The following is a 20,465-nucleotide window of genomic DNA, read 5'->3' on the forward strand; positions in this document are numbered from 1 at the left end:
AGAGATTAGGATTTACCATTTGTACAGGCTGCATAAAATATTTGGATTTATATCTTTTTTTAATTATATCACAAAATGCTAAATTCAATATATGTATAAATATAATTTCAGTAAATATAATTTGATAGTTAAAAGTCCCATTAAATCTTTGGGCAAGGTTAATGTTATCAAAATGAAGACTACATTGAGATTAATATATATTTTAAGATATTTAAATGTTAATTCCTACTTTAAACTGATAATGAGAAAAAAAATATGGTGAGCAAAGCCCCTCAAATATCCTTGGTGAAATTGATAATGATGCTTCAACCTACCAGTTTTTCAACTATATGATGACTTGTGTTTTAACATTTTTGGAGGGGAGAATGAGATTTGTATCCCCTTCTTTAGGCCATTTGGAAAGCATGTACTGTATGTAATACTCCTGAAACCTTAGCACGATGTAGGTTCTAGATATATTAAACAGAGATGTTCATTTCCAGGTTGGAAGCTGCTATGGACATTTGGTTGTACATAGGTTAATAAATATAGTTTTCCTACAGAATAAAATGAAAAAAAATGATGCTGTTGAATAAGCCACATTTGAATGTAGTGGGAAAATTGTCTATGTGTATAAATATATACTTAACAAAACATCTCTAGATTTCATAAGGTTATTTCTTATGCAATTTGAACACAAGATTGAAAATTAAGCCTTATAATTTTCTGACATAATCATGAAAGAAGTGGTAAAGCTTTGTCCAATTATCATAACTACCTTTCTTCCCTGCTGTTTCTTATATATGTTTCACTGATATCTTTTAAACTATGATATATTAAAAAATTCTCTTTAAGTAGCAAAAATGTTGTCTTAGGAAGCTGAGTTTTAAAGTTCTGATCCTATTTTGTTTTTTGTCTTCTTCCACTCTCACGTGAAAGATTTTTCCCCCATTCTCTGATGCATCCCTATTTAATAGCAGTTGGGAAACATTTATAGGAGTAAAATTAATGATGTCAAAGCAGTGCTATTAATAATTTGAGAAGATGTGTGAACAAAGAAAAAGAATGATGCCTAAGTGATAAATGCAGTAATTCATATAAATATCCAAAGCTGCAAAAAGACAGTGGGAAGTCAATGAAGAAAAATGAAGATGGAAGGTGTTGAACTTGCTAAAACCCCAAATGGTAGCCTATTATTCATTAGACTGACTGAAGGAGGTCACATGCTGCAAGCAAGAATAAGTGAGATGTCAAAAGACTTGATCATTATGGTGGAGTCAACAGACAATTATTACTATTATAGGCTGATGTGAAATGCCATGTTCATCCAATATTAACTGATCAAACTGTAGCTCCTTTAAAATACTTGAACTGAATGTCGTTATCTTGTAAAGGTAATAATTATGCAAAGTTAGAGTCAGGAGCAGTTCTCATCATTGCAGTGTGAAAGAGACTGTTTACATATATACCGTATTTTCCGGCGTATAAGACGACTTTCTAAACCCTGAAAATCTTAAAAGTCGGGGGTCGTCTTATACGCTGCAATATACGGGTAGCTGTTCTCTGAATTTAAAACCAATCTGCCCCCTAGTGGCCAGCCCTATTTTTTTTTACAGAAATAAGCACTAACAGGACAAAGCATACAAAAATCCCATTTTTCTACATCGCCCATCACTTTATTCTTTTTCAGGAAAAGCAATTAAATAGTAGAAAACAGTAAGCTATATAAATTAAGGACATTACATTTACAAAAAAAAGAAACATTCAATTTACTTCTTATACCTATAGCAGCAGATATGAATATATGGAAAAACTTTTTGATTCAGCAAATCACATTGATTAAGAAAGATACTGATCAAAGGAAAAAGATCAAAGTGAAAATTAAGAAAATAGATGATGGGATCTACCAGAGAGAATATTTAAAAAAGAAACATTTGTTTGAATATGGTTAAAGAAACAGAAAAGATTCTGAATACATATGTCATTCTAAGAGAGATGAATTCTTTAAATAATACTGTATGCTTTCCCCCCCTTTTATTTTATTTCTTGATATAAGTAATATAATACTGCTGAAATGGCCTAGATGAAGGAAATGTCTTAGATAATTAAACATGTCTGAATTTAGGGAAATTATAATGTATAAAAAAGAGGACTTCCGGTGGATCTGCGCGCGCGATGGCGGCTACTTTGTAGCTGTCCTCCTGGGTAAGTGTTAGAACCACTATGAACAGCAGACGTTAGCTGTTCTGCGGTTCAGAATCTCCCTCCCGGGCAAAGGGAGGGAGAAGAGTATCATCCGAATAGTGGTAGAGCCTCTTATGCACCCCAAGGTTTTCTTTTGGGGGGTGAAAAGAGTGCTCCCATGGAGTTCGGATTGTCTCCGCTTCCCAGCTGTTTTTGTCTCTAGGGACAAAACAAGCCGCCGCAACCACCTCCGCGATTAAAGTGATCTGGTGAGTTTTCTTAAAAAAAGCGGACAGACCTGAGTAGAGGATTTTGTTTTTTTCTGATCTTATTTGGATTTTAAATTTAAAGATTTACTTTTATTCCCTCTTTTTGTTTTTTTCTTTTGTTGAAAGGGAAAGTAAAATGGCGATCGGTAGGCTTTTTGGTGTTTTTTTCTTTTTCGACTGGAACGGAATGGAATGGATTTGATTATTTATAATGATGTTGGGTTTGGATTTTAGGAGGATTACTTTCCCTTTCTGTTTAACTTTTTTTATTTCTTGAAGGATTTTTCTTTGTTTTTTGTACTTTTAAAAAAAACGGAATGGACTTTTTTTATTTAATTATTTCTTTTTTTCTCTCTCTCTTTTCTTTTCCTTCTTATTGGATTTTATTTGGATTTTAGTTTGAAAGGCTGATTTTTATTTTTTCCTCCCCTTTTTTTCTTTTGGGTAATTTTTAAGAAGGAGTAAAGATTTTTTAAGATGGCTCCAAAGCATCCAGTAATTCCCACAGCTCCTAAGGTGGTTTCTTCTTTGGTGATATCATCAGTGCAACAATCTAAATTAACAGCTTCACCCTCTCCTTTGGCACAATTATTAACGGTAAAGGAGTTGCAAGACATAATGGGAAATGCTATATCTCAAATCAGGGGAGAAGTGAAAGATTTTAGTGGAAAATAACAGGATTCTGAGGCAAAATATAGTTTTGGCTTTAAAAGGAGTTGCCTCTGTTCTTGAAAAGTTGAACTTTCGTGTAGAAGAGGTAGTAGAGAAAGTGGAGTTGTTGGAGGGAAAATTTGAAGGTATGGAAAAAGAGATGGAAAATTTTCAAGATGAGATTCTTATGCTTCAATATAGAGAGATGGAATATGCTTTAAGAATCAGAGGCCTGAAAGAGTCTTTGCAAGGAGATCTGAGAGAGATGGTTGCAAATGACTTTGCTGTGATTCTGGATAGAGAAAAAGAGGAAATATTTAGTGCAATTGAAAAAATATTTAGAGTTAACTCTGTGGTGGCAAAGCAAAGAAATCTGCCAAGAGATGTGGTGATTTATTTTGGGAAAAGATCCCTGCGCAATGAAATTATACAAGCTTTTTACAATAAGAGGTTTCAGATTGCTTCATAAGATGTTATAATTTTAAAGGAGATCCCATCTAAAATTTTAAGAAGAAGAAAGAAGTTTGCTTTCTTAGCAGATGAGCTCAAAAAGAGGCAAATGTTGTTCAGATGGGACGTCCCGACTGGAATGGTGGTGAACTATCTGGGGATGCGTTATAGACTTAATACTGTTTTCAAAGCAAAAGAGTTTTACACTTCGGTCCTGGGGGTATGTTCACCGCCACCTATCGCTTCGGAAGAGAGGAAGGTAGAATTGCAGTCTGAAGAGCCTATATTGATGAAAATTGGGAAATCTCAGATTGAGGGGCCTCAACAGTTAAGATGAAGGAGCAGAGGATAACTTGTGCAACACATAAACGCAAAGAAAAGGAGCAACAGAAGAAGGAGCTTAAGGAAGCCTCACAAGTATTTGTTTCTGAGTCTGCGGGAGAAGCAAGATCTATAAACTTTTTGGAGCAACCTTTAAGGGTAGATTTTCAAGCACTTCTCTCGGGGCTTTTGGATAAGAGAGATTGATAAAAGAATGTATAGATTCTTTTCAGGTTATTGATAGATTATAGTTTTTTGTGGATGGAATTGGTTATTGGTAAAGAGGAGAGATCTTTTAATGGTATAACTAACGCTTATATGTTTATTTTTGTGTTTGATGATAGAAAGAGGGAGAGATTAGATTTTATATAATATAAGTATGATATTATGAAGATTGAATGAAAATTCTAGATAGGTAGCGTATGTTTAGATATCTAAGGAGTATTTAAAGGAATATTTTGTTTTAAATATGTATAAGGGAATTTTAATGTTATAAGTAATGTTTATATGTGTATTTTTGAGGGTGTTTATAAAGATTGATGGATAAATTTTAAAAGTATGACATTAGAAAATGTTCAGAGTATTTTATAATGTGTCTAATGATTGTAATTATAATTTTTTTTTATAAGTAATATTTATATGTGTGTTTTTGAGGGTGTTTATAAAGAATGATGGATAAATTTTAAATAATATAAGTATGACATTAGAAAATGTTCAGAGTATTTTATAATGTGTTTAATGATTGGGTATATAGTTTATATGTGTATTTTTGAGTTTGATGACAAAGAAAGAGGGATAGATTTTATCTAATATAAGTATGATATTATGGAGATTGAATGAAAATTTTAAATAAGTAATGTATTTTTAGATATATTTTATATATATATATATATTAGCCTGTATTCAGCTCTGGGAAGGTTGGGGGAGGGTTGGGGTGGGTTGGGAGGGTTTGGGGAGGGGGATTTTTTTTCCTCTGTAAAACTTCAAAAAACTTTTAATAAAAAAAAGAAAGAAAGAAAAAAATGTTTTGAATAAGACCTAAAGGATTAGATGACTAGGCACATTAAATTGAATATTTAAAAATTAAATATATTTTATCAAAATAATAACTATATTATTTCAAGGTTTGCAAAGAAGACATTTTGGGGAAAAGGGGAAATCAACTAAATGTACTATGTGGATTATAGATTATAGAAACCAATTGTTAATTATTTTTCTTTACAAATGTAAACCCAGCAAACACACTGTTTACCAACTATTAAGTGATTTATCTTTTAAAAAACCAATAAAATATATGGGGAAAAAAATACCAGCTGAGTTCAGGAAGCATTAGGGAAGCAGTGGTGGGCAACACTCGCTTTCTAGCAGCAAAGGAATGGAGCTCCTATTGTGCTCATCTATAAACAGAAATTCAATATTGTACCGTATTTTCCAGCGTAAAAGACGACTTTCTAAACCCTGAAAATCTTCTCAAAAGTTGGGGGTCGTCTTATACGCCCAGTCGTCTTATACGCCAGAATATATGGTATCTTAATGGATATCTAGGCAACAATTGTTTTAATTCCTCCTCATTATGTTTTTCTAAATAACTCAAGATGGTAAACATTTCTAATACTTCCTCTTATTTTGAGGGGAGTTAGGCTGAGAGAGAGTGACTAGTCCAATGTCATCCAGTTAGGTTTTCATGCTTAAGGCATGGACTAGAACTCATAGTCTCCCTGTTTTTGGACCAGCAGCTTTATTACATCAAACAGATTATTAAAGTTTTGCACAGTTTGGCTGGGGTTTATTCATTTGACTGAAGATGATATTTTGCAAGCAAGATTAATTGATATGAGGTGATTCCATTGTTTGTGATATCTGACACTCCTAGCCTTTTAACAGTAATTTTAATTTTGGTGTTGGTTTTTTTTTTCTTTTAAAAAAGCCTTTTTATATTTTGATTATATCCTGCCCAGAGTCATGTTTTGTGAGTGGCCTTATAAATATGATATATAAATAAAATAAACATTGAATAGGAATCTGTCCTTTTGTAAGGCTGGAAAGAAGATGCAAAAAAGTTGTTTTTCAAAAGTAAATTGCATGTCTTTCAAGAAAATGGATTTTATTAATAATTTGTATCAGAAAGGGGAGATGGAGATGACATAAAATCTGAAGAGGCATAACTAATACACCATAGACAGAAATAATTTATTTAAAGAAAAAAACAATGTTGATATGTTAGGGAAATGTTCTGAAAATAACAGAATGGAATTAACAATGCAAAGTGCATGCAGAGTGATTTATTTGGGAAACAAATGCACATGAGGGATGTAGAGATATATGGTAATAGTATGACAAAGAGTAACAGTACAAATTAAACATTTCTTGACAGTATGAAGTAGCTTCCAAGTATATATACACATGCACAAAAACACACAATTTTAGGTTGCATTTTTTTTCCTGCACTGATCAGGCCACCTGTGGTATTGTTTGCCATTTTGGGCATCACACTTTAAGGAAGATTGAGACAAGAGGCTGAGGTTGAGAGAAGATCAGTAAAGATAATCAGAGGACTAGGAAATACGTCCAACAAAGAGATTGAAGTGATGGAGATATTTATCCTGGAAAAGTGTGAAGATCCTAAAAGAGTATTTTGTGAGAAGAAAATCAACTTCTATTATTTTTCTCAATGAATCAGATGAGTATCATTGATTTAAGTGACAGGAATGCAAATGCTAGCTGAATTTTAAGGAAAAGTCCTAAGAACAATAGCTGTTCAATATGGGAACCAGTTGTTCAGAACATTGGAAGGTTTATTAGATGACTTTACTCTTCTGGTTATGAGTCAGATCATAAAGACAGTGATTAGTTTATTTTACTAATAATTGCTGCCTTTTCTGAGTAAAAAGCTATATAGTTGTGACTGGTGATGCTTTTCTTAATAAGACTCTGAGTTTAAGTCACTTTAGCCAAGAAAGCCAGCTGGATGACTTTCATTCCAGTCAGCCAGAGCCAATTGTTCTCTCTCAACCCTTTTCGCCCGGACTGGAAGTTTTCTCTGCAAGTAGACAAAGCTTCTAGTCTGTCTCTGGGCTAAAAGTATTTGGGCCTTAAGGGGAACTTGGGAACAGAGAAAATTGCTCTGTTTCCAAGAGCCCCATAAGTGTCTAAACACTTTTCGCCCAGATGGAGAAATGACGGAGACTGGAAGGTTTGTCTGCTTGCAAATGAGGTGCTTTGAAATGAAGCGAATCGCTCCATTTCAAAGTGCCCCATTTGCAAGCAGATGAATCTTCCAGTCCTCCCTCTGAGCAAAAAATGTGTGGCGGAGGCACAGGCGGAGGCAGAGGCACAGAGGAGAGAGGCAGGTGATCTGGATGTGCTGCATGGAGCACGTCCAGATCGCCTGCCTCCCTCCCACAGATGCTGTCAGACACCATCAATGCCCACACGCTTCCTGCCTCTTGTGCTGGCCACACCCATCCTGCATGGGCTTATTTTTGGAGTAGGGCTTATATTAGGCCACCCCCAAAAATCAGGCTAGGGCTTATTTTCCGGGTGGGTCTTATTTTTTGGGAAAACACAGTATTTGGGTATGTTTGCCACCTTGAGTCATTTGTAAAAATAATAAAGGCAGGATACAAATAAATCAAATTGGACTTGGTGACCTAAATAATACCTCTTAACTTTAAAAGTTTTCTTGACTTTGATTGCTACTTAAAGATGGAAAGAATGACTACCTTCAGATAAGTTCTCTAATGACTACCTTCAGATAAGTTTTCCTGAATATGACAGGAGTTAAAATTCAGGTATATACACTTTCTAAAACAGTGTTTCTCAACCTTGACAATTTTAAGGCATGTGGACTTCAACTCCCAGAATTCCACAGCCAGCAATGCTGGCTGTGGAATTCTGGGAGTTGAAGTCCACATGCCTTAAAATTGTCAAGGTTGAGAAACACTGTTTAAAACATTGACTTTAATCAGAATTGAATCCAAGGTTCAATTTCAAATGATATGATTGCTCTAGGTGGATTGTACTAGTTTAGTGTGCTGGGCATATCAAGCTTTAGCAAATTCTTTCTTGTCCCAAAGTATCATAGTATTAAACTATTTCTAGTAATATATTTCTAATAATATTACAGGTAGTCCTCGACTTACAACCACAGTTGAGCCTAAAAATTTCTGTTGCTTAGCAAGACAGCTGTTCAGTGGCTTTTGCCCCCTTTTGCAACCTTTCTTGCCACAGTTAAGTGAATCACTGCAGTTGTCAGTGATAATTGTCAAGTGAATCTGGCTTCCCCATTGACTTTGCTTGTCAGAAGGGCACAAACTGTGATCACATGACCCTGGGACACTGCAACTGTCATAAATACATGCCAGTTGCCAAGTATCCGAATTTTGATCACATGACCATGGGGATGCTACAACAGCCATAAATGTGAAAACTGTCATAAGTCTTTTTTTCAGCACCGTTGTAACTTTGAACAGTCAGTACACAAATGTTTGTAAGTCAAGACTACCTGTATTATTACTATTCTAATAGTAATACTAACACATTGTTTCTAATAGTATAATAACCTAATTGAAGTTTTGTTTTCTACTGTTTCCTTTGTTATAGTAACTAACGAATTAAATAATAATATGAGCTGTGAGCTGGGTTCTTTATTAGGATGCAAAGGACACCAAAATGGAGGAAATAATTCAGATTTGTTCATCTTTTGAAGTGGAACTATGTATGAACAACTATCCTAAAAATAAAGAGGCCAGCCAATTAGAAACCGGTCATTAAGAAAGGCACATTTGGTTTTTAAATGTAAAATTGTTTTTAAAACAAGCTATAATGTTTGTATTGATTGAGCATTTTTGGTTTTATTAGTTTCTTCAGCAGCAGTTTACAAGATCATTAAAATTACAGTTCTAATATGTGTGTATCCTCCCTGCATTGATATTTTGTTTGCTTTTTTTTAAAAAAAACTCTTTTAAGTAAATTAAGAGCAAATTGTCTTTGAAAACAAAACAAAAAAGTAAACAGCTGTGAAAATAGCAAAAAGGAAAATGTTATTAGTGTAAAAAAAATTGCTGGGAGGGTGGGTCTGCTTTCCTTGGTTTTTTTCCTTTGGTTCTGTAATGTATTTTGAAAGCTGAATGCTAATCTAGGTTTAAAAAGAAATAAAGATTGTAGAAATCAAACAGCAATTTTTGTTCCAGGATGAAGTTCCTTGTCTCAAGCACCAGGGGTCAGCCTTGCCTTATGAAAAAGACTCCTCTTTTAAAGGTTGACTTGTAGTGATTTTTTAGATTTCACTGTGCATGTGTGCATTATTTTTCCAAAGAGACAGAACCTAATTATAAGTGTTTACATGTATTTTTTCTGTGTGGGATTTATATCAACAGAAGAGGCAAAACTGGTAGTTCGTCTTCATATGCCAATCCGATTGACACACGTTAATAATTTGAACAGGTAGTTCAGTTCTGCTCTGATAGACCAATTACAGAACAGGAGATATAAGGCAAGAAATGTCACTATGATAATATGCATACCAAAGTGAATGAAAGAAAATCTGGACGCTGTTTAGCAATCCCTGTCATTCATCTATGTAATTCACTGACAGCAAGAAACATGGGAGGGTTGGCAATGATCTATTTATTTCTAATTTTAAGACATCATTCTGCTGTGCGTGGAGTTCAGTAGGTGAACTCCAAGAAGCAGAAATAGGCAGTCTTTATCACACCAGCCTCCAAAGCAGTTTATTAAAGGGTAGACTCACAATGCAACTTTGTGTTCTATTTTTGCAACCCACTTGTCCATTTCTGCCCGGTCTGAAATTGAGGTCAAAATAGATGTGAAATTAAGCATATCTTTGCATCCTACACTTGGGATCACATTTCATCTTTACAAATAATAATAATAATAATAGCACGTATAAGGCATCCCAACCATTTTGTGACATCATTGTTTTTCTTCCACTTAAATTCCTCAATGAAAACTGGCATTTGCTTACTCTATTATTTAGTGAAAAAATGTAGTTTTCACTAAGCTGGGGAAGCAACATGTCGCTAATTATTTAAAATGTTATTATCTTTCATGAAATCAGATAATACACTGTAGTAGACAATTGTGTTTTTAAATCATATTTAAAATCATGGGCTTTTTAAAAAATGTGTTTTTAAATCATGGTTTTGAGAACTGATAATGTTATCTAATTGGATAATGAAATATCTGCAAACAAACAACCATGCTCAGAGAACATCAAGGCCTCCACAGTTCAGCCCTAAGTTACATGTATATCCTTCTATTGGCATTTTAAAGCCTGATTCAACACAGTGAAACAATAATTAATAACTTAGGATCACCCAGTGAATATGATTGGCAGTAGATATAGAGAAAACAAAAGCTATTTCTTTGGATTGAGACTGTTAATATTTGGAATTATTGTTAGTTGCTTCAATGCCTATAAAATAATTCTGGTATTTTAAAAGGATGCATCAGCTGACATAAAATCAAGATTAGTAACTGAATTGTAAGCATCTGGTAGCAGAATGGAAAAATCATTTATGCACTGGTGATTTGTGATTTGTAAAATCTTCTACATTCATCCACCCAGTATTGTGTGTAAATAATGCAGACAGGTTTTATAACCCTTCAATCATGGCTGGGTGATGCTATAAAGATGCTATAAGTCACTGGAACAGAAATAATCTCTGTGCAAAGAAAAATGATGTAAAAAGATTATCACCACTAGCATTCTCATTTCTGTGTCAGCTAGATAATACCGATAATACCCACTATGAAAGTCAGAATTAGTCTTCCTATCCTGGTGTCCTGTTAAATTTGTTGGACTTTATTTACTATGAAGGTCCTGAATGGAACTGCATCTACATGGAGAGAAGTGTGTAGTGGGGCTCTGTTCTGGGCCCAGTGCTCTTCAACATCTTCATCAATGATTTGGTTGAGGGGATCGATGGGGAACTCATCAAATATGCAGACAACACCAAGCTGGCAGGAATAGCCAACACTCCAGAAGATAGGTTTAAGATACAGAAGGATCTTGACAGACTTGAACATAGGGTAATATTTAACAAAATGAAATTTAATGGTGAGAAAAGTAAGGTTCTACATTTAGGCAAGAAAAACCAAATGCACAGGTATAGTATAGGTGATACCTTGCTCAATAGTAGCAACTGTGAGACAGATCTCAGAGTACTAGTGGACAATCACTTAAATATGAGCCAGCAGTGTGCTGCAGCTGCCAAAAAAGCCAACACAGTGCTAGGCTGAATTAACAAAGGGATAGAATCAAGATCACATGAAGGATTAATATCACTTTACAATGCCTTAGTAAGGCCATACTTGGAATACTGCATCCAGTTTTGGTCACCATGATGTAAAAAAGCTGTCAAGACTCTAAAAAGAGTACAGAGAAGAGCAACAAAAATATTAGGGGACTGGAGGCTAAAACATATAAGGAACGGTTGCTGGAATTGTGTATGTCTAGTTTAATGAAGAGAAGGATGAGTGGTGACATGATAGCAGTGTTCCAATAGCTCAGGGATTTGCCACAAAGAAGAGGGAGTCAAGCTATTCTCCAAAGCACCTGAAGGCAGGACAAGAAGCAACAGATGGAAACTAACCAAAGAGAGAAGCAACCTAGAACTAAGGAGAAATTTTCTGATGGTTAGAACAATTAAGCAGTGGAACTGCCTGCAGAAGTGGTGAATGCTCCAACAATAGAAGTCTTTAAGAAGAGACTGGACAGCCATTTGTCTGAAATGGTATAGGGTTTCCTGCCTGAGCAGGGGGTTGGACTAGATCACAGGTTGGCAACCTGCGACTCCAGAGCCGCATGCGGCTCTTTGAGCCTTCCCCTGTGGCTCCCAGCCTCCTCTGCCATTTGCAGAGAGAGACAGAGACAGAGAGAGGCAATTGCACTTCCCTGCTTCTCTCTCTGTCTCTCTCTCTCTCTGTGTGTGTCTCTCTCTCTCTCTCTCTCTCTCTCTCTCTCTCTCTCTCTCTCTCTCTCTCTGTGTGTGTGTGTGTAAAAGAGAATGCACTCAGTGTTCTCCGAGGAGCTGGAAAGCTTATTGGGAGGAGCTCCTCCCTTTGCTGCATCTCTGCAGGAAGCAGGAAGGGCAAGAGAGAGCTAGCTAGTCCAGCTATGCTGACTCAGGAATTCTGGGAGTTGAAGTCCATGAGTCATAAAAAAGCCGAGGTTGCCCATCCCTGAGCTTGTTGGAGAACAGCTTGAAGCCAGCTTGCCAAGTGAGCAGCAGATAGGAGAGAGGGAGAAAGAGAAAGAGAGAGAGAGAGAGAGAGAGAGAAACAAAGAGTGGGGGAAGAGGACTGGCAGACCAAGGGCAGATAGAGAGGGAGGGAGAGAGAGAGAGAAACAGAGAGAGAGAGAGAGAGACCCTTTTGATATCTAAAATGAAGATAACACTGCATATATCCTTTTTTACCTCTCTCTCTCTCTCTCTCTCTCTCTCGCTCTCTGCGTGTGTGTGTGTGTGTGTGTGTGTGTGTGTGTATCTTGAGTGTTTCTTGATGCACCCTGTTGGCCCAAATATGGGAGAAAGAAATCTTCTTTCTTTTTCTTTTTTCTTTTGCCTGTATCAGCTCAATCTAGAGCCATCCACAGGCAGCAGTCGCAACTGTGACATCATTTGTATTATAAAATTTGGATTGCTAACAAAGAATTAAGGGAGAATGGGATAGCTATTTCGAGTTTCTTAACTCTGTTCAGCCACACTTACCCTTCTGAGATTCGAGCCTGGGCTGTGTGCATGTTAGGCAGCTGTATTAACCTCTAGGCCACAGGCTCCTTCTCACTTTGTCAGCTGTATCAGGGAGGGAAGAGACGGGGAGGGAAAAGAAAAAAGAAAAAGAAAGAAGATTTCTTTCTCCCATATTTGGGCCGACAGGGTGCATCAAGAAACACTCAAGATAAATCTCCTCCCCCTGATTGCTCTGTTTAAATGGGTGGAATCCCACTGTAGTACTGCCAGAGCAAAAATAGAAGAAAGAAACCATCTTTTTCGTATATGCAAGCGCAATGGATATCCAACAAGGTTCATTAGGTGCTACAGTGTGCCACCTGAACCTTGAAGGGATCCATGTACAAATGAACCGACACCACAGACGACGCTGGTTACCCTCCCCTATATCTGCAACGTCTCTGAGTCAACTGCTAGATTACTAGCACCATACAATGTCAAGGTAGCCCATAGACCCAATCAGACACTATGTGCTGCAATCATGCGTCCCAAGGACCCACTCCCCACCATGGATAAGTCAGTAGTTGTCTACAGAATTGACTGTGAGGACTGCCCAAGTAACTATGTTGGGGAGACCACCAAGAGAGTAAGAACCAGGGTCCACAAACACAAATTAGCAGTAAAAGGGGGCAAACAATACTCTCAGATTGCGGCACATGTAACTGAATCAGGCCACCGATTTGACTTTGAAAAAGTACGTGTCTTGGCCAGTGACAATACAAAAGGGGGCCGCTTGCTTAAAGAGGCATGGCTATCTAATAAGGACTCAGTTAATCGGCATATCGATCTTTGCCCAGCCCACTTAACGTTGAGAGCTTGGAGCATGGGCAATCCCCCACCCCACTGGAGACAGCTTAAGGAAACACCGAATATATCAACGGAGAGGATTATAGAGAAGATTTCCCCCTCTTACAGCCCGGGAGTATCCAGACAGAATACAAACAACGATTGAGACCTCCCCCCCACCCAAAGCAGTCAGACATCTCCGAGCATCTGAAAGAGTGTCAAGAGATGCAGGAGTATCAACATGTGTATTAGGGGTTTGCACACACACCCCGGGACATCCGGAGGGGAGAGCATTGCCTAATAAGAGATCCATATTTAAAACAACCTTGGCGGGAGCATTGAATTCCCTGCCGTATTTGGGAGGGGAAAGAGTAGTCTCTCCAACCCCACTGCCTGTAACAACTCGATCACCCCATTCAGCAGTACCGACCTGAACGCACCAACGGGAAGTGTGGAGTGGCCCCGATGAAGATGCACAGGGGAGGAGCACCAAGAGTGGAGGGGAGAGGGCAGTGAAGGCTGATGCTCCTTATTGTTGTATAGAGAACATCCAGGGCGATTTAGTCAAAGTTAGGATGGAATGTATAAAGATTGGAGATAAAGAGAGGAGACGCCTGGGAGCAACAACTACCAGATCGTACTCAAGAAGGGGAGAAACAGCCTCATTAGCATGTTTGGTGGATACGACCCACCCACCCCACCTCGCAACGCCGATCTGCCCATATCAACAGGCAACACGGAAGAACTCTCAAGACGGCAACGTGCAAGCAAGGATTAAGGAGGAAACAGGGGGTGTGATAGCAATTAAGTTGAATAACACCTGCGGAGACCATGATTGCGGGAGGGGGAAATACAAAGAAAATAAGAGACAGTGCATTGCAACGGGGCAATCAGAATGGAGTGGGGGAGGGGGTGATGGAGGTGTACAACTAAACAAAGTGGGTGTGGCAACAAAGCAAAAAAAGAGGGGAGACATTCCACCAAACCCCGAATTTGGCAAAGAGAAAACATCCAATGACATTTACACAAGCAAGAAATGCAAGAAAGCAAGTATTGCTAATAAGAAACCGGCAACCGGAAAACAGCCTATTCCATCAGGCCCAATGACAAGATCTAGGAGCCGAGTGCAGACCCTGGCCAATCTATAAAGAGGACTCTCCTACTGACCGGCATTTTGAGCCCTGATGATGTCAGCAGTTGCTGATGAAAGCTAGGTGTTTTATTAGTTTTATTGTAATTTTATTGACATTTTACTAAATTTTATTAAAATTTTTAGCACTCTCTGGTGCTCACATTTATTTGTTTGGAGATATATACACACACACACACACACACACACACACACATACATACACATGTACATACACACACACACAAACACACACACACACCTATAATAAAGGTAAAAAAGGATATATGCAGTGTTATCTTCATTTTAGATATCAAAAGGGTTTTGCAGCTCCCGGTGTTTTGTTTTCGGTGGGAAACGGGTCCATGTGGCTCTTTAAGTATTTTGGGTTGCCTACCCCTGGACTACATGATTTCCAAGGTCCCTTCCAACTTTATTATTGTTGTTGTTGTTGTTGAGCCCTGATGACACAGTGGTTAGAATGCAGTATTGCAGGTTAACTCTGGCCATAGCCCAGTGTTTCTCAACCTTGACAATTTTAAGGCATGTGGACTTCAACTCCCAGCATTCCACAGCCAGCAATGCTGGCTGTGGAATTCTGGGAGTTGAAGTCCACATGCCTTAAAATTGTCAAGGTTGAGAAACACTGCCATAGCCTGATGGGGCTCAAGATTAACTCAGCCTACCATCCTTCTGAGGTCAGCACTATGGGGCAGTATACAATATAAGTCTAAGTGCTATTCCTATTCCTATAATCCTCAGTCAGCATGGCTTTGTATGACAGTTATGTAGCTGAACTCAACAAACATCCAAAGGCATCCAGTCCAATAGAAATCTCATCTATTTTTAATTAATATTACCAAATTAATCTAAATCTCAAGGAAGGAGCTAAAATATTCAGTCACAAATTCCAGTCAGAATGATTTGTTCTGCAGCAGAATGGGCGGTAACCATCATATCAAATCTGCTTGATGCAAAAAAGGAAATCAAGAAAATGTCCATTTAAGAAAGGTTTCAATTGATTAATATTAATATTAGAACTATGTAAATATGGAGAGTATGCATTTAAAAAGTTTTATGTATATGTACACACACACAAAATTGAATGTAGCTTAAGCATGACTGAAGTGATGATTAAATAGACAAATAACAAAAACCAGACAGTTGCCTTTTCATGTGAAAGGAAGACTATAAGGACACAATACATGCCATTGTTTATGGTACTTAGTGTTACTATCTAAGGTAGGAATAGAATCCCATTAATTTTGTAAGAAAACCAAAATCATGGCATCTGGCCCTCTCAATTCCTGGCAAATAGATGGGGAAGAAATGGAGGTAGTGACAGATTTTATTTTCCTGGGCTCCAAGATCACCTCAGATGGGGACTGCAGCCAAGAAATTAAAACACGCTTGCTCCTGGGGAGGAAAGGTATGGCAAATCTAGACAGCATACTAAAAAGCAGAGACATCACCCTGCCAACAAAAGTGCGTATAGTCAAGGCCATGGTTTTCCCAGTTGCAATGTATGGCTGTGAAAGTTGGACCATAAGAAAAGCTGAGCGCAAAAGAATTGAGGCCTTTGTGCTATGGTGCTCCAGAAGACTCCTGTGAGTCCCTTGGACTGCAAGGCGTTCAAACCAGTCAGTCCTAGAAGAGATCAACCCCGACTGCTCTTTAGAAGGCCAGATCCTGAAGTTGAAACTCAAATACTTTGGCCACCTAATGAGAAGGAAGGACTCACTGGAGAAGGGCCTAATGCTGGGAAAGATTGAGGGCAATAGAAGAAGGGGACAACAGAGAATGAGGTGGTAAATTCGAGAATCCTCTAGATTAAAAGGAATAAAAATAAATAAGATTGATTATAGGTTGAAAGCTTTTGCTGATGATTTGGTGGTGACATTATCTTATCCAATAGATTCAGTTAATGAATTGGTTGAAATTTTAGCGCAGTATGGACAGGTCTCTGGTTTTAAGGTGAATAAGAATAAAACTGAAATTTTACTTAAAAATGTGTCTATGAAGGGAAAAGATACTATAGCTGAAGCAACAGGTTATGATGTCGTTAATAAGGTTAAGTATTTAGGAGTATATATCACAACATCTAATGGGAAATTGTATAAGAATAATTATGAACAATTGTGGATAAAGGTACAAAAAGACCTAAATGACTGGCAAAAACTACAATTATCTTTGTTGGGGAGAATTTCAGTAGTAAAGATGAATGTTCTACCAAAGTTTCTTTTTTTATTTCAGATGTTACCCATTTTGAAAAAGGATGCAAATTTGGAAGAGTGGCAGAAGGGTATCAATAAATTTACATGGGGTGGCAAGAAACCAAGGGTTAAGTTTAAGATTTTACAAGATGCTAGAGAAAGGGGTGGACTTAAAGCACCTAATCTGAAATTATATTATGATGCGGCCATTTTAACTTTAGTAAGTGATTGGCTCAATTTAACAAACAAAAATATTTTGGTTCTTGAAGGCTGGGATTTATTATTTGGTTGGCACGCATATTTAGTTTTTGATAAGAAAGTAGATTGGGTGTTTAAGTCACATATTTTAAGAAATGCCATACTCCGTGTCTGGAGGAAGTATTATTATAAATTGAACTATAAAATACCCATTTGGGGGATTCCTGGACAGGCAATTCAAGGGGTTTCTAAAGGGGTGAATTTTGACAATATTTCCTATAAAGAATTGCTCATTTGGTCAGGTACAGATTGGCAATTAAAGTCTTTTGATTTGTTAAGGCAAGAAAATATTTTACAATCATGGTTTCAATATTTACAAATAATGGAGAGATGGAGGGTAGATAAGAAGGTGGGAATTACTTTAACAGATGAAAACTTGGTAATTCAGATTAAAGATCAGAAATTTGCTCATATTAAAAGAATTTATAATGAGTTGATAAAATTGGATTCAGAAACAGAGTTAGTAAAAGATTGTATGATCAAATGGGCCCAGAATATACAGGAACCAATCTTAATGGATTCTTGGGAGATAATCTGGGTTAGAAAAGTTAAATTTACTCAAGCACAAAATTTGAGGGAAAATTTTTATAAAATGTTTTATAGATGGCATTTGGATAAAAAGTTATCTTGTATGTATCCGAATTTGCAACCCAAATGTTGGAGATGTGGTTCCTTGGATGCAACTTATTTTCATGTTTGGTGGACTTGCAAAAATATTAAAGCTTTTTGGATTATGATTTGGTGGAACATTCAAAAGGTTTTTAAAAGGAAAATTAAATTTACTCCCCAATTATTTCTTTTGGGTATTTTTGTGGATTTTGATGTTAAAGAAACTATTTTAATGCTGAATTTAATAACAGCAGCAAGACTATTGGTGGGTCAGTATTGGAAAAAAGATTCTCTGCCTTCTTTGGAAAAATGGGTATTCAAGGTTTCTAACTTAGCAGAAATGGTTAAAATTTCTGCTTACTTAAAGGACCACTCACAAAAGAGATATGTTTCTGTATGGAGAAGATGGATAGAATATATTCAGAAGAAGTATGGAACAACAAAGTTTCATTTATTTTTTGAATAATGGATTTTTATTAAATTATGAATTCAAGTTTGCAGAGAGTTAAGGGTTATTAGGATTCCGGTTATTGTATAAGTAGTAAATTTAAGTTGGCTATGTTTAGTTTTCTTTTTTTTCTTTTCTTCTTCTTTTTTTTGTAACCCTGTACTGAGCTCTGGGAAGGGGGGGAAAGGGGGTGGGGGAGGGGGGAGGGGAGAGTATAGGTAGTATGTTCAATAGTTCAGATTTTGGTGATAGAGGATTGCTCGGGCATTTTCCCTCAGACCGCATCCGATTGAGAAGAAGAGGAGAGGGATAAGTAAGTAGAAAGATGGAGGAGAGAGGGAGGGGAGGAGAGGAGGAGGTAGAAGGAAGGGGGAAGTGAAGAGATGAGAGGGGGATGCGGTCTGGGGGGAAATGGGTGAGCAATGTCGGAATTTGTGTGTTGTATTTTAACTTCTTATGTATCTGAATTTTTTTTCTTATGATTGTAATGAAAATAAAATAATAAAAATTAAAAAAAAACAGGATGAGGTGGCTGGATGGAGTCACTGAAGCAGTAGGTGTGAACTTAAATGGACTCCAGAAGATGGCAGAGGACAGGAAGACCTGGAGAAATGTTGTCCATGGGGTTGCAATGGGTCGGACACAACTTTGCAATTAATAACAAAAGAATTTTGTGACTGGAGGGGCACCACAATAAGATTATCTCCTAAGTATTATCAAAGAGAGAGAACAGAGTATCTTATATTAATTATATATATATATATATATATATAATTAAAATGTAGAAAACTGTATACATACCTGTGTGTGTGTATACACATACACACACACAAAGATACTTTGCTTCATTTAGAGCTCTTATGTGTTTCTCCAGCCCAGTAATCACTGTAGTTGTGCTTGTACTTTATTTCTTTATTTCAGCTATTCCCAACCATTTTGATTCATTTTGATTTTTAATTTAAATATTCTAGGCTAAAATATTGAGACAAATCAGGCTGGAGTTTTACTAAGCCCCTTCTTGGTTCTCTATTTGGATCTGATTGAGGGAAATTAGCCCAGAGAAAGAAATATTAAAAAGGGCAGAAAAATATATTTTTCCTCAAAAGGACTTTTTAAAACCAAACCTGGCCCCAAATCTATCTCTCTGCCCCAAGCAAGAGCTAGGCCCATACAAATGCAGATATAAAACCATCAGAAAGTTGGAGCCAGAGCAATCAAGAAGACAAAAGAGAAGATCTGCATACCCCACCCAAACTCTAGGAGTCAGCCCCATCACCTGGGAAGCAGGATATGATAATAGAATTAAACCACAGATATCAAGGCCTAAACAAATACTCAGAAACAGCCTCAAGGTTCATGCCACAGGAACAGGAAACTATTCCAAACAAAAGGCTAGGGGGGGGGGTATATAACCTACTGCCCACGTGCTCAATCTCTCTTTCCTTCTCTCCTCTGCTGTTTCCTGAAGAACCATCGCTCTGCAATAAACTGTAACCTTCTTCTCAAAGCAGTCACCATGTTTGCTTATTTATTCCCGGCTTGAATGAACCAGGATGAAGACTTTACTTCTAACATGATCAACAAAGTTACCTCTCATGTTCCAATGCTCATCTATAATGCCTCAAAAAACTTGGGGAGTTTTAATTCTTATGTTTCTAACCTAAAAAAACCAACCAAACAAAATAAAAGCAAGAACAAAATGCCTATGCCAACTGATACCTAATTTAAAAAACATAACAATTCACTCAATGTAGCAGCAAAGTGGCGAGAGTAAGATTTTCCACAGTAGCAGTTTCAGAACCTGCTTTATCGCCTGGGTCAGGGATAGAAAATACCATTCATAAAAGCGACCTGCTGCTGTTCTCCCAATTTTTCCTTCTTGTGTCGGCCAGCAGATGGGGGAAAAAAAATCTCTCTTCTGTACCTCGTCTACAGTGTTTTGTTTTGTTTTAAAAAGACATTATTCTTTTCAAAAATTACTGACAGTCTGAGACAGCATGAGAACAACAATAAGAAAAGAAGAAATGGAGAGAGGTGGGGGAGGGGGGAGAGAAGAAGGAAGGGAGGGAGGGAGGGAGGGAGGGAGGAGAAAAGTTTGAATCTCTGTATTAATCTGTTCCCTTCTTCTGGCAGTCTCATGAATTAGGCACTCACTGTTGCCACCTATCTCAAAGTTGATCGCTTTTTCTGTTACATTTTCAATTGCATTCAGATGGCTATTCCTTGAATTGAAAAAAAAAAAAAACAGCTTTGAGTATAAGAGGAAGGGGTGGGATAGCTTTGTTGTGCAAACCTGTAACTCAGTAAATAGCTGCTCCACCTTACAAATCCTCTTGATGGCACTGGAGCCTTACAGATATTTTTAAGACCCACCTCTTGGGCACCAAATCCTATTATCAGGGTTAGCTCATT

The sequence above is a fragment of the Crotalus tigris genome, unplaced genomic scaffold (assembly GCF_016545835.1).
Source record: "Crotalus tigris isolate CLP2741 ecotype Arizona unplaced genomic scaffold, ASM1654583v1 scf7180000017551.9496454, whole genome shotgun sequence".
Lineage (NCBI taxonomy): Eukaryota > Metazoa > Chordata > Lepidosauria > Squamata > Viperidae > Crotalus > Crotalus tigris.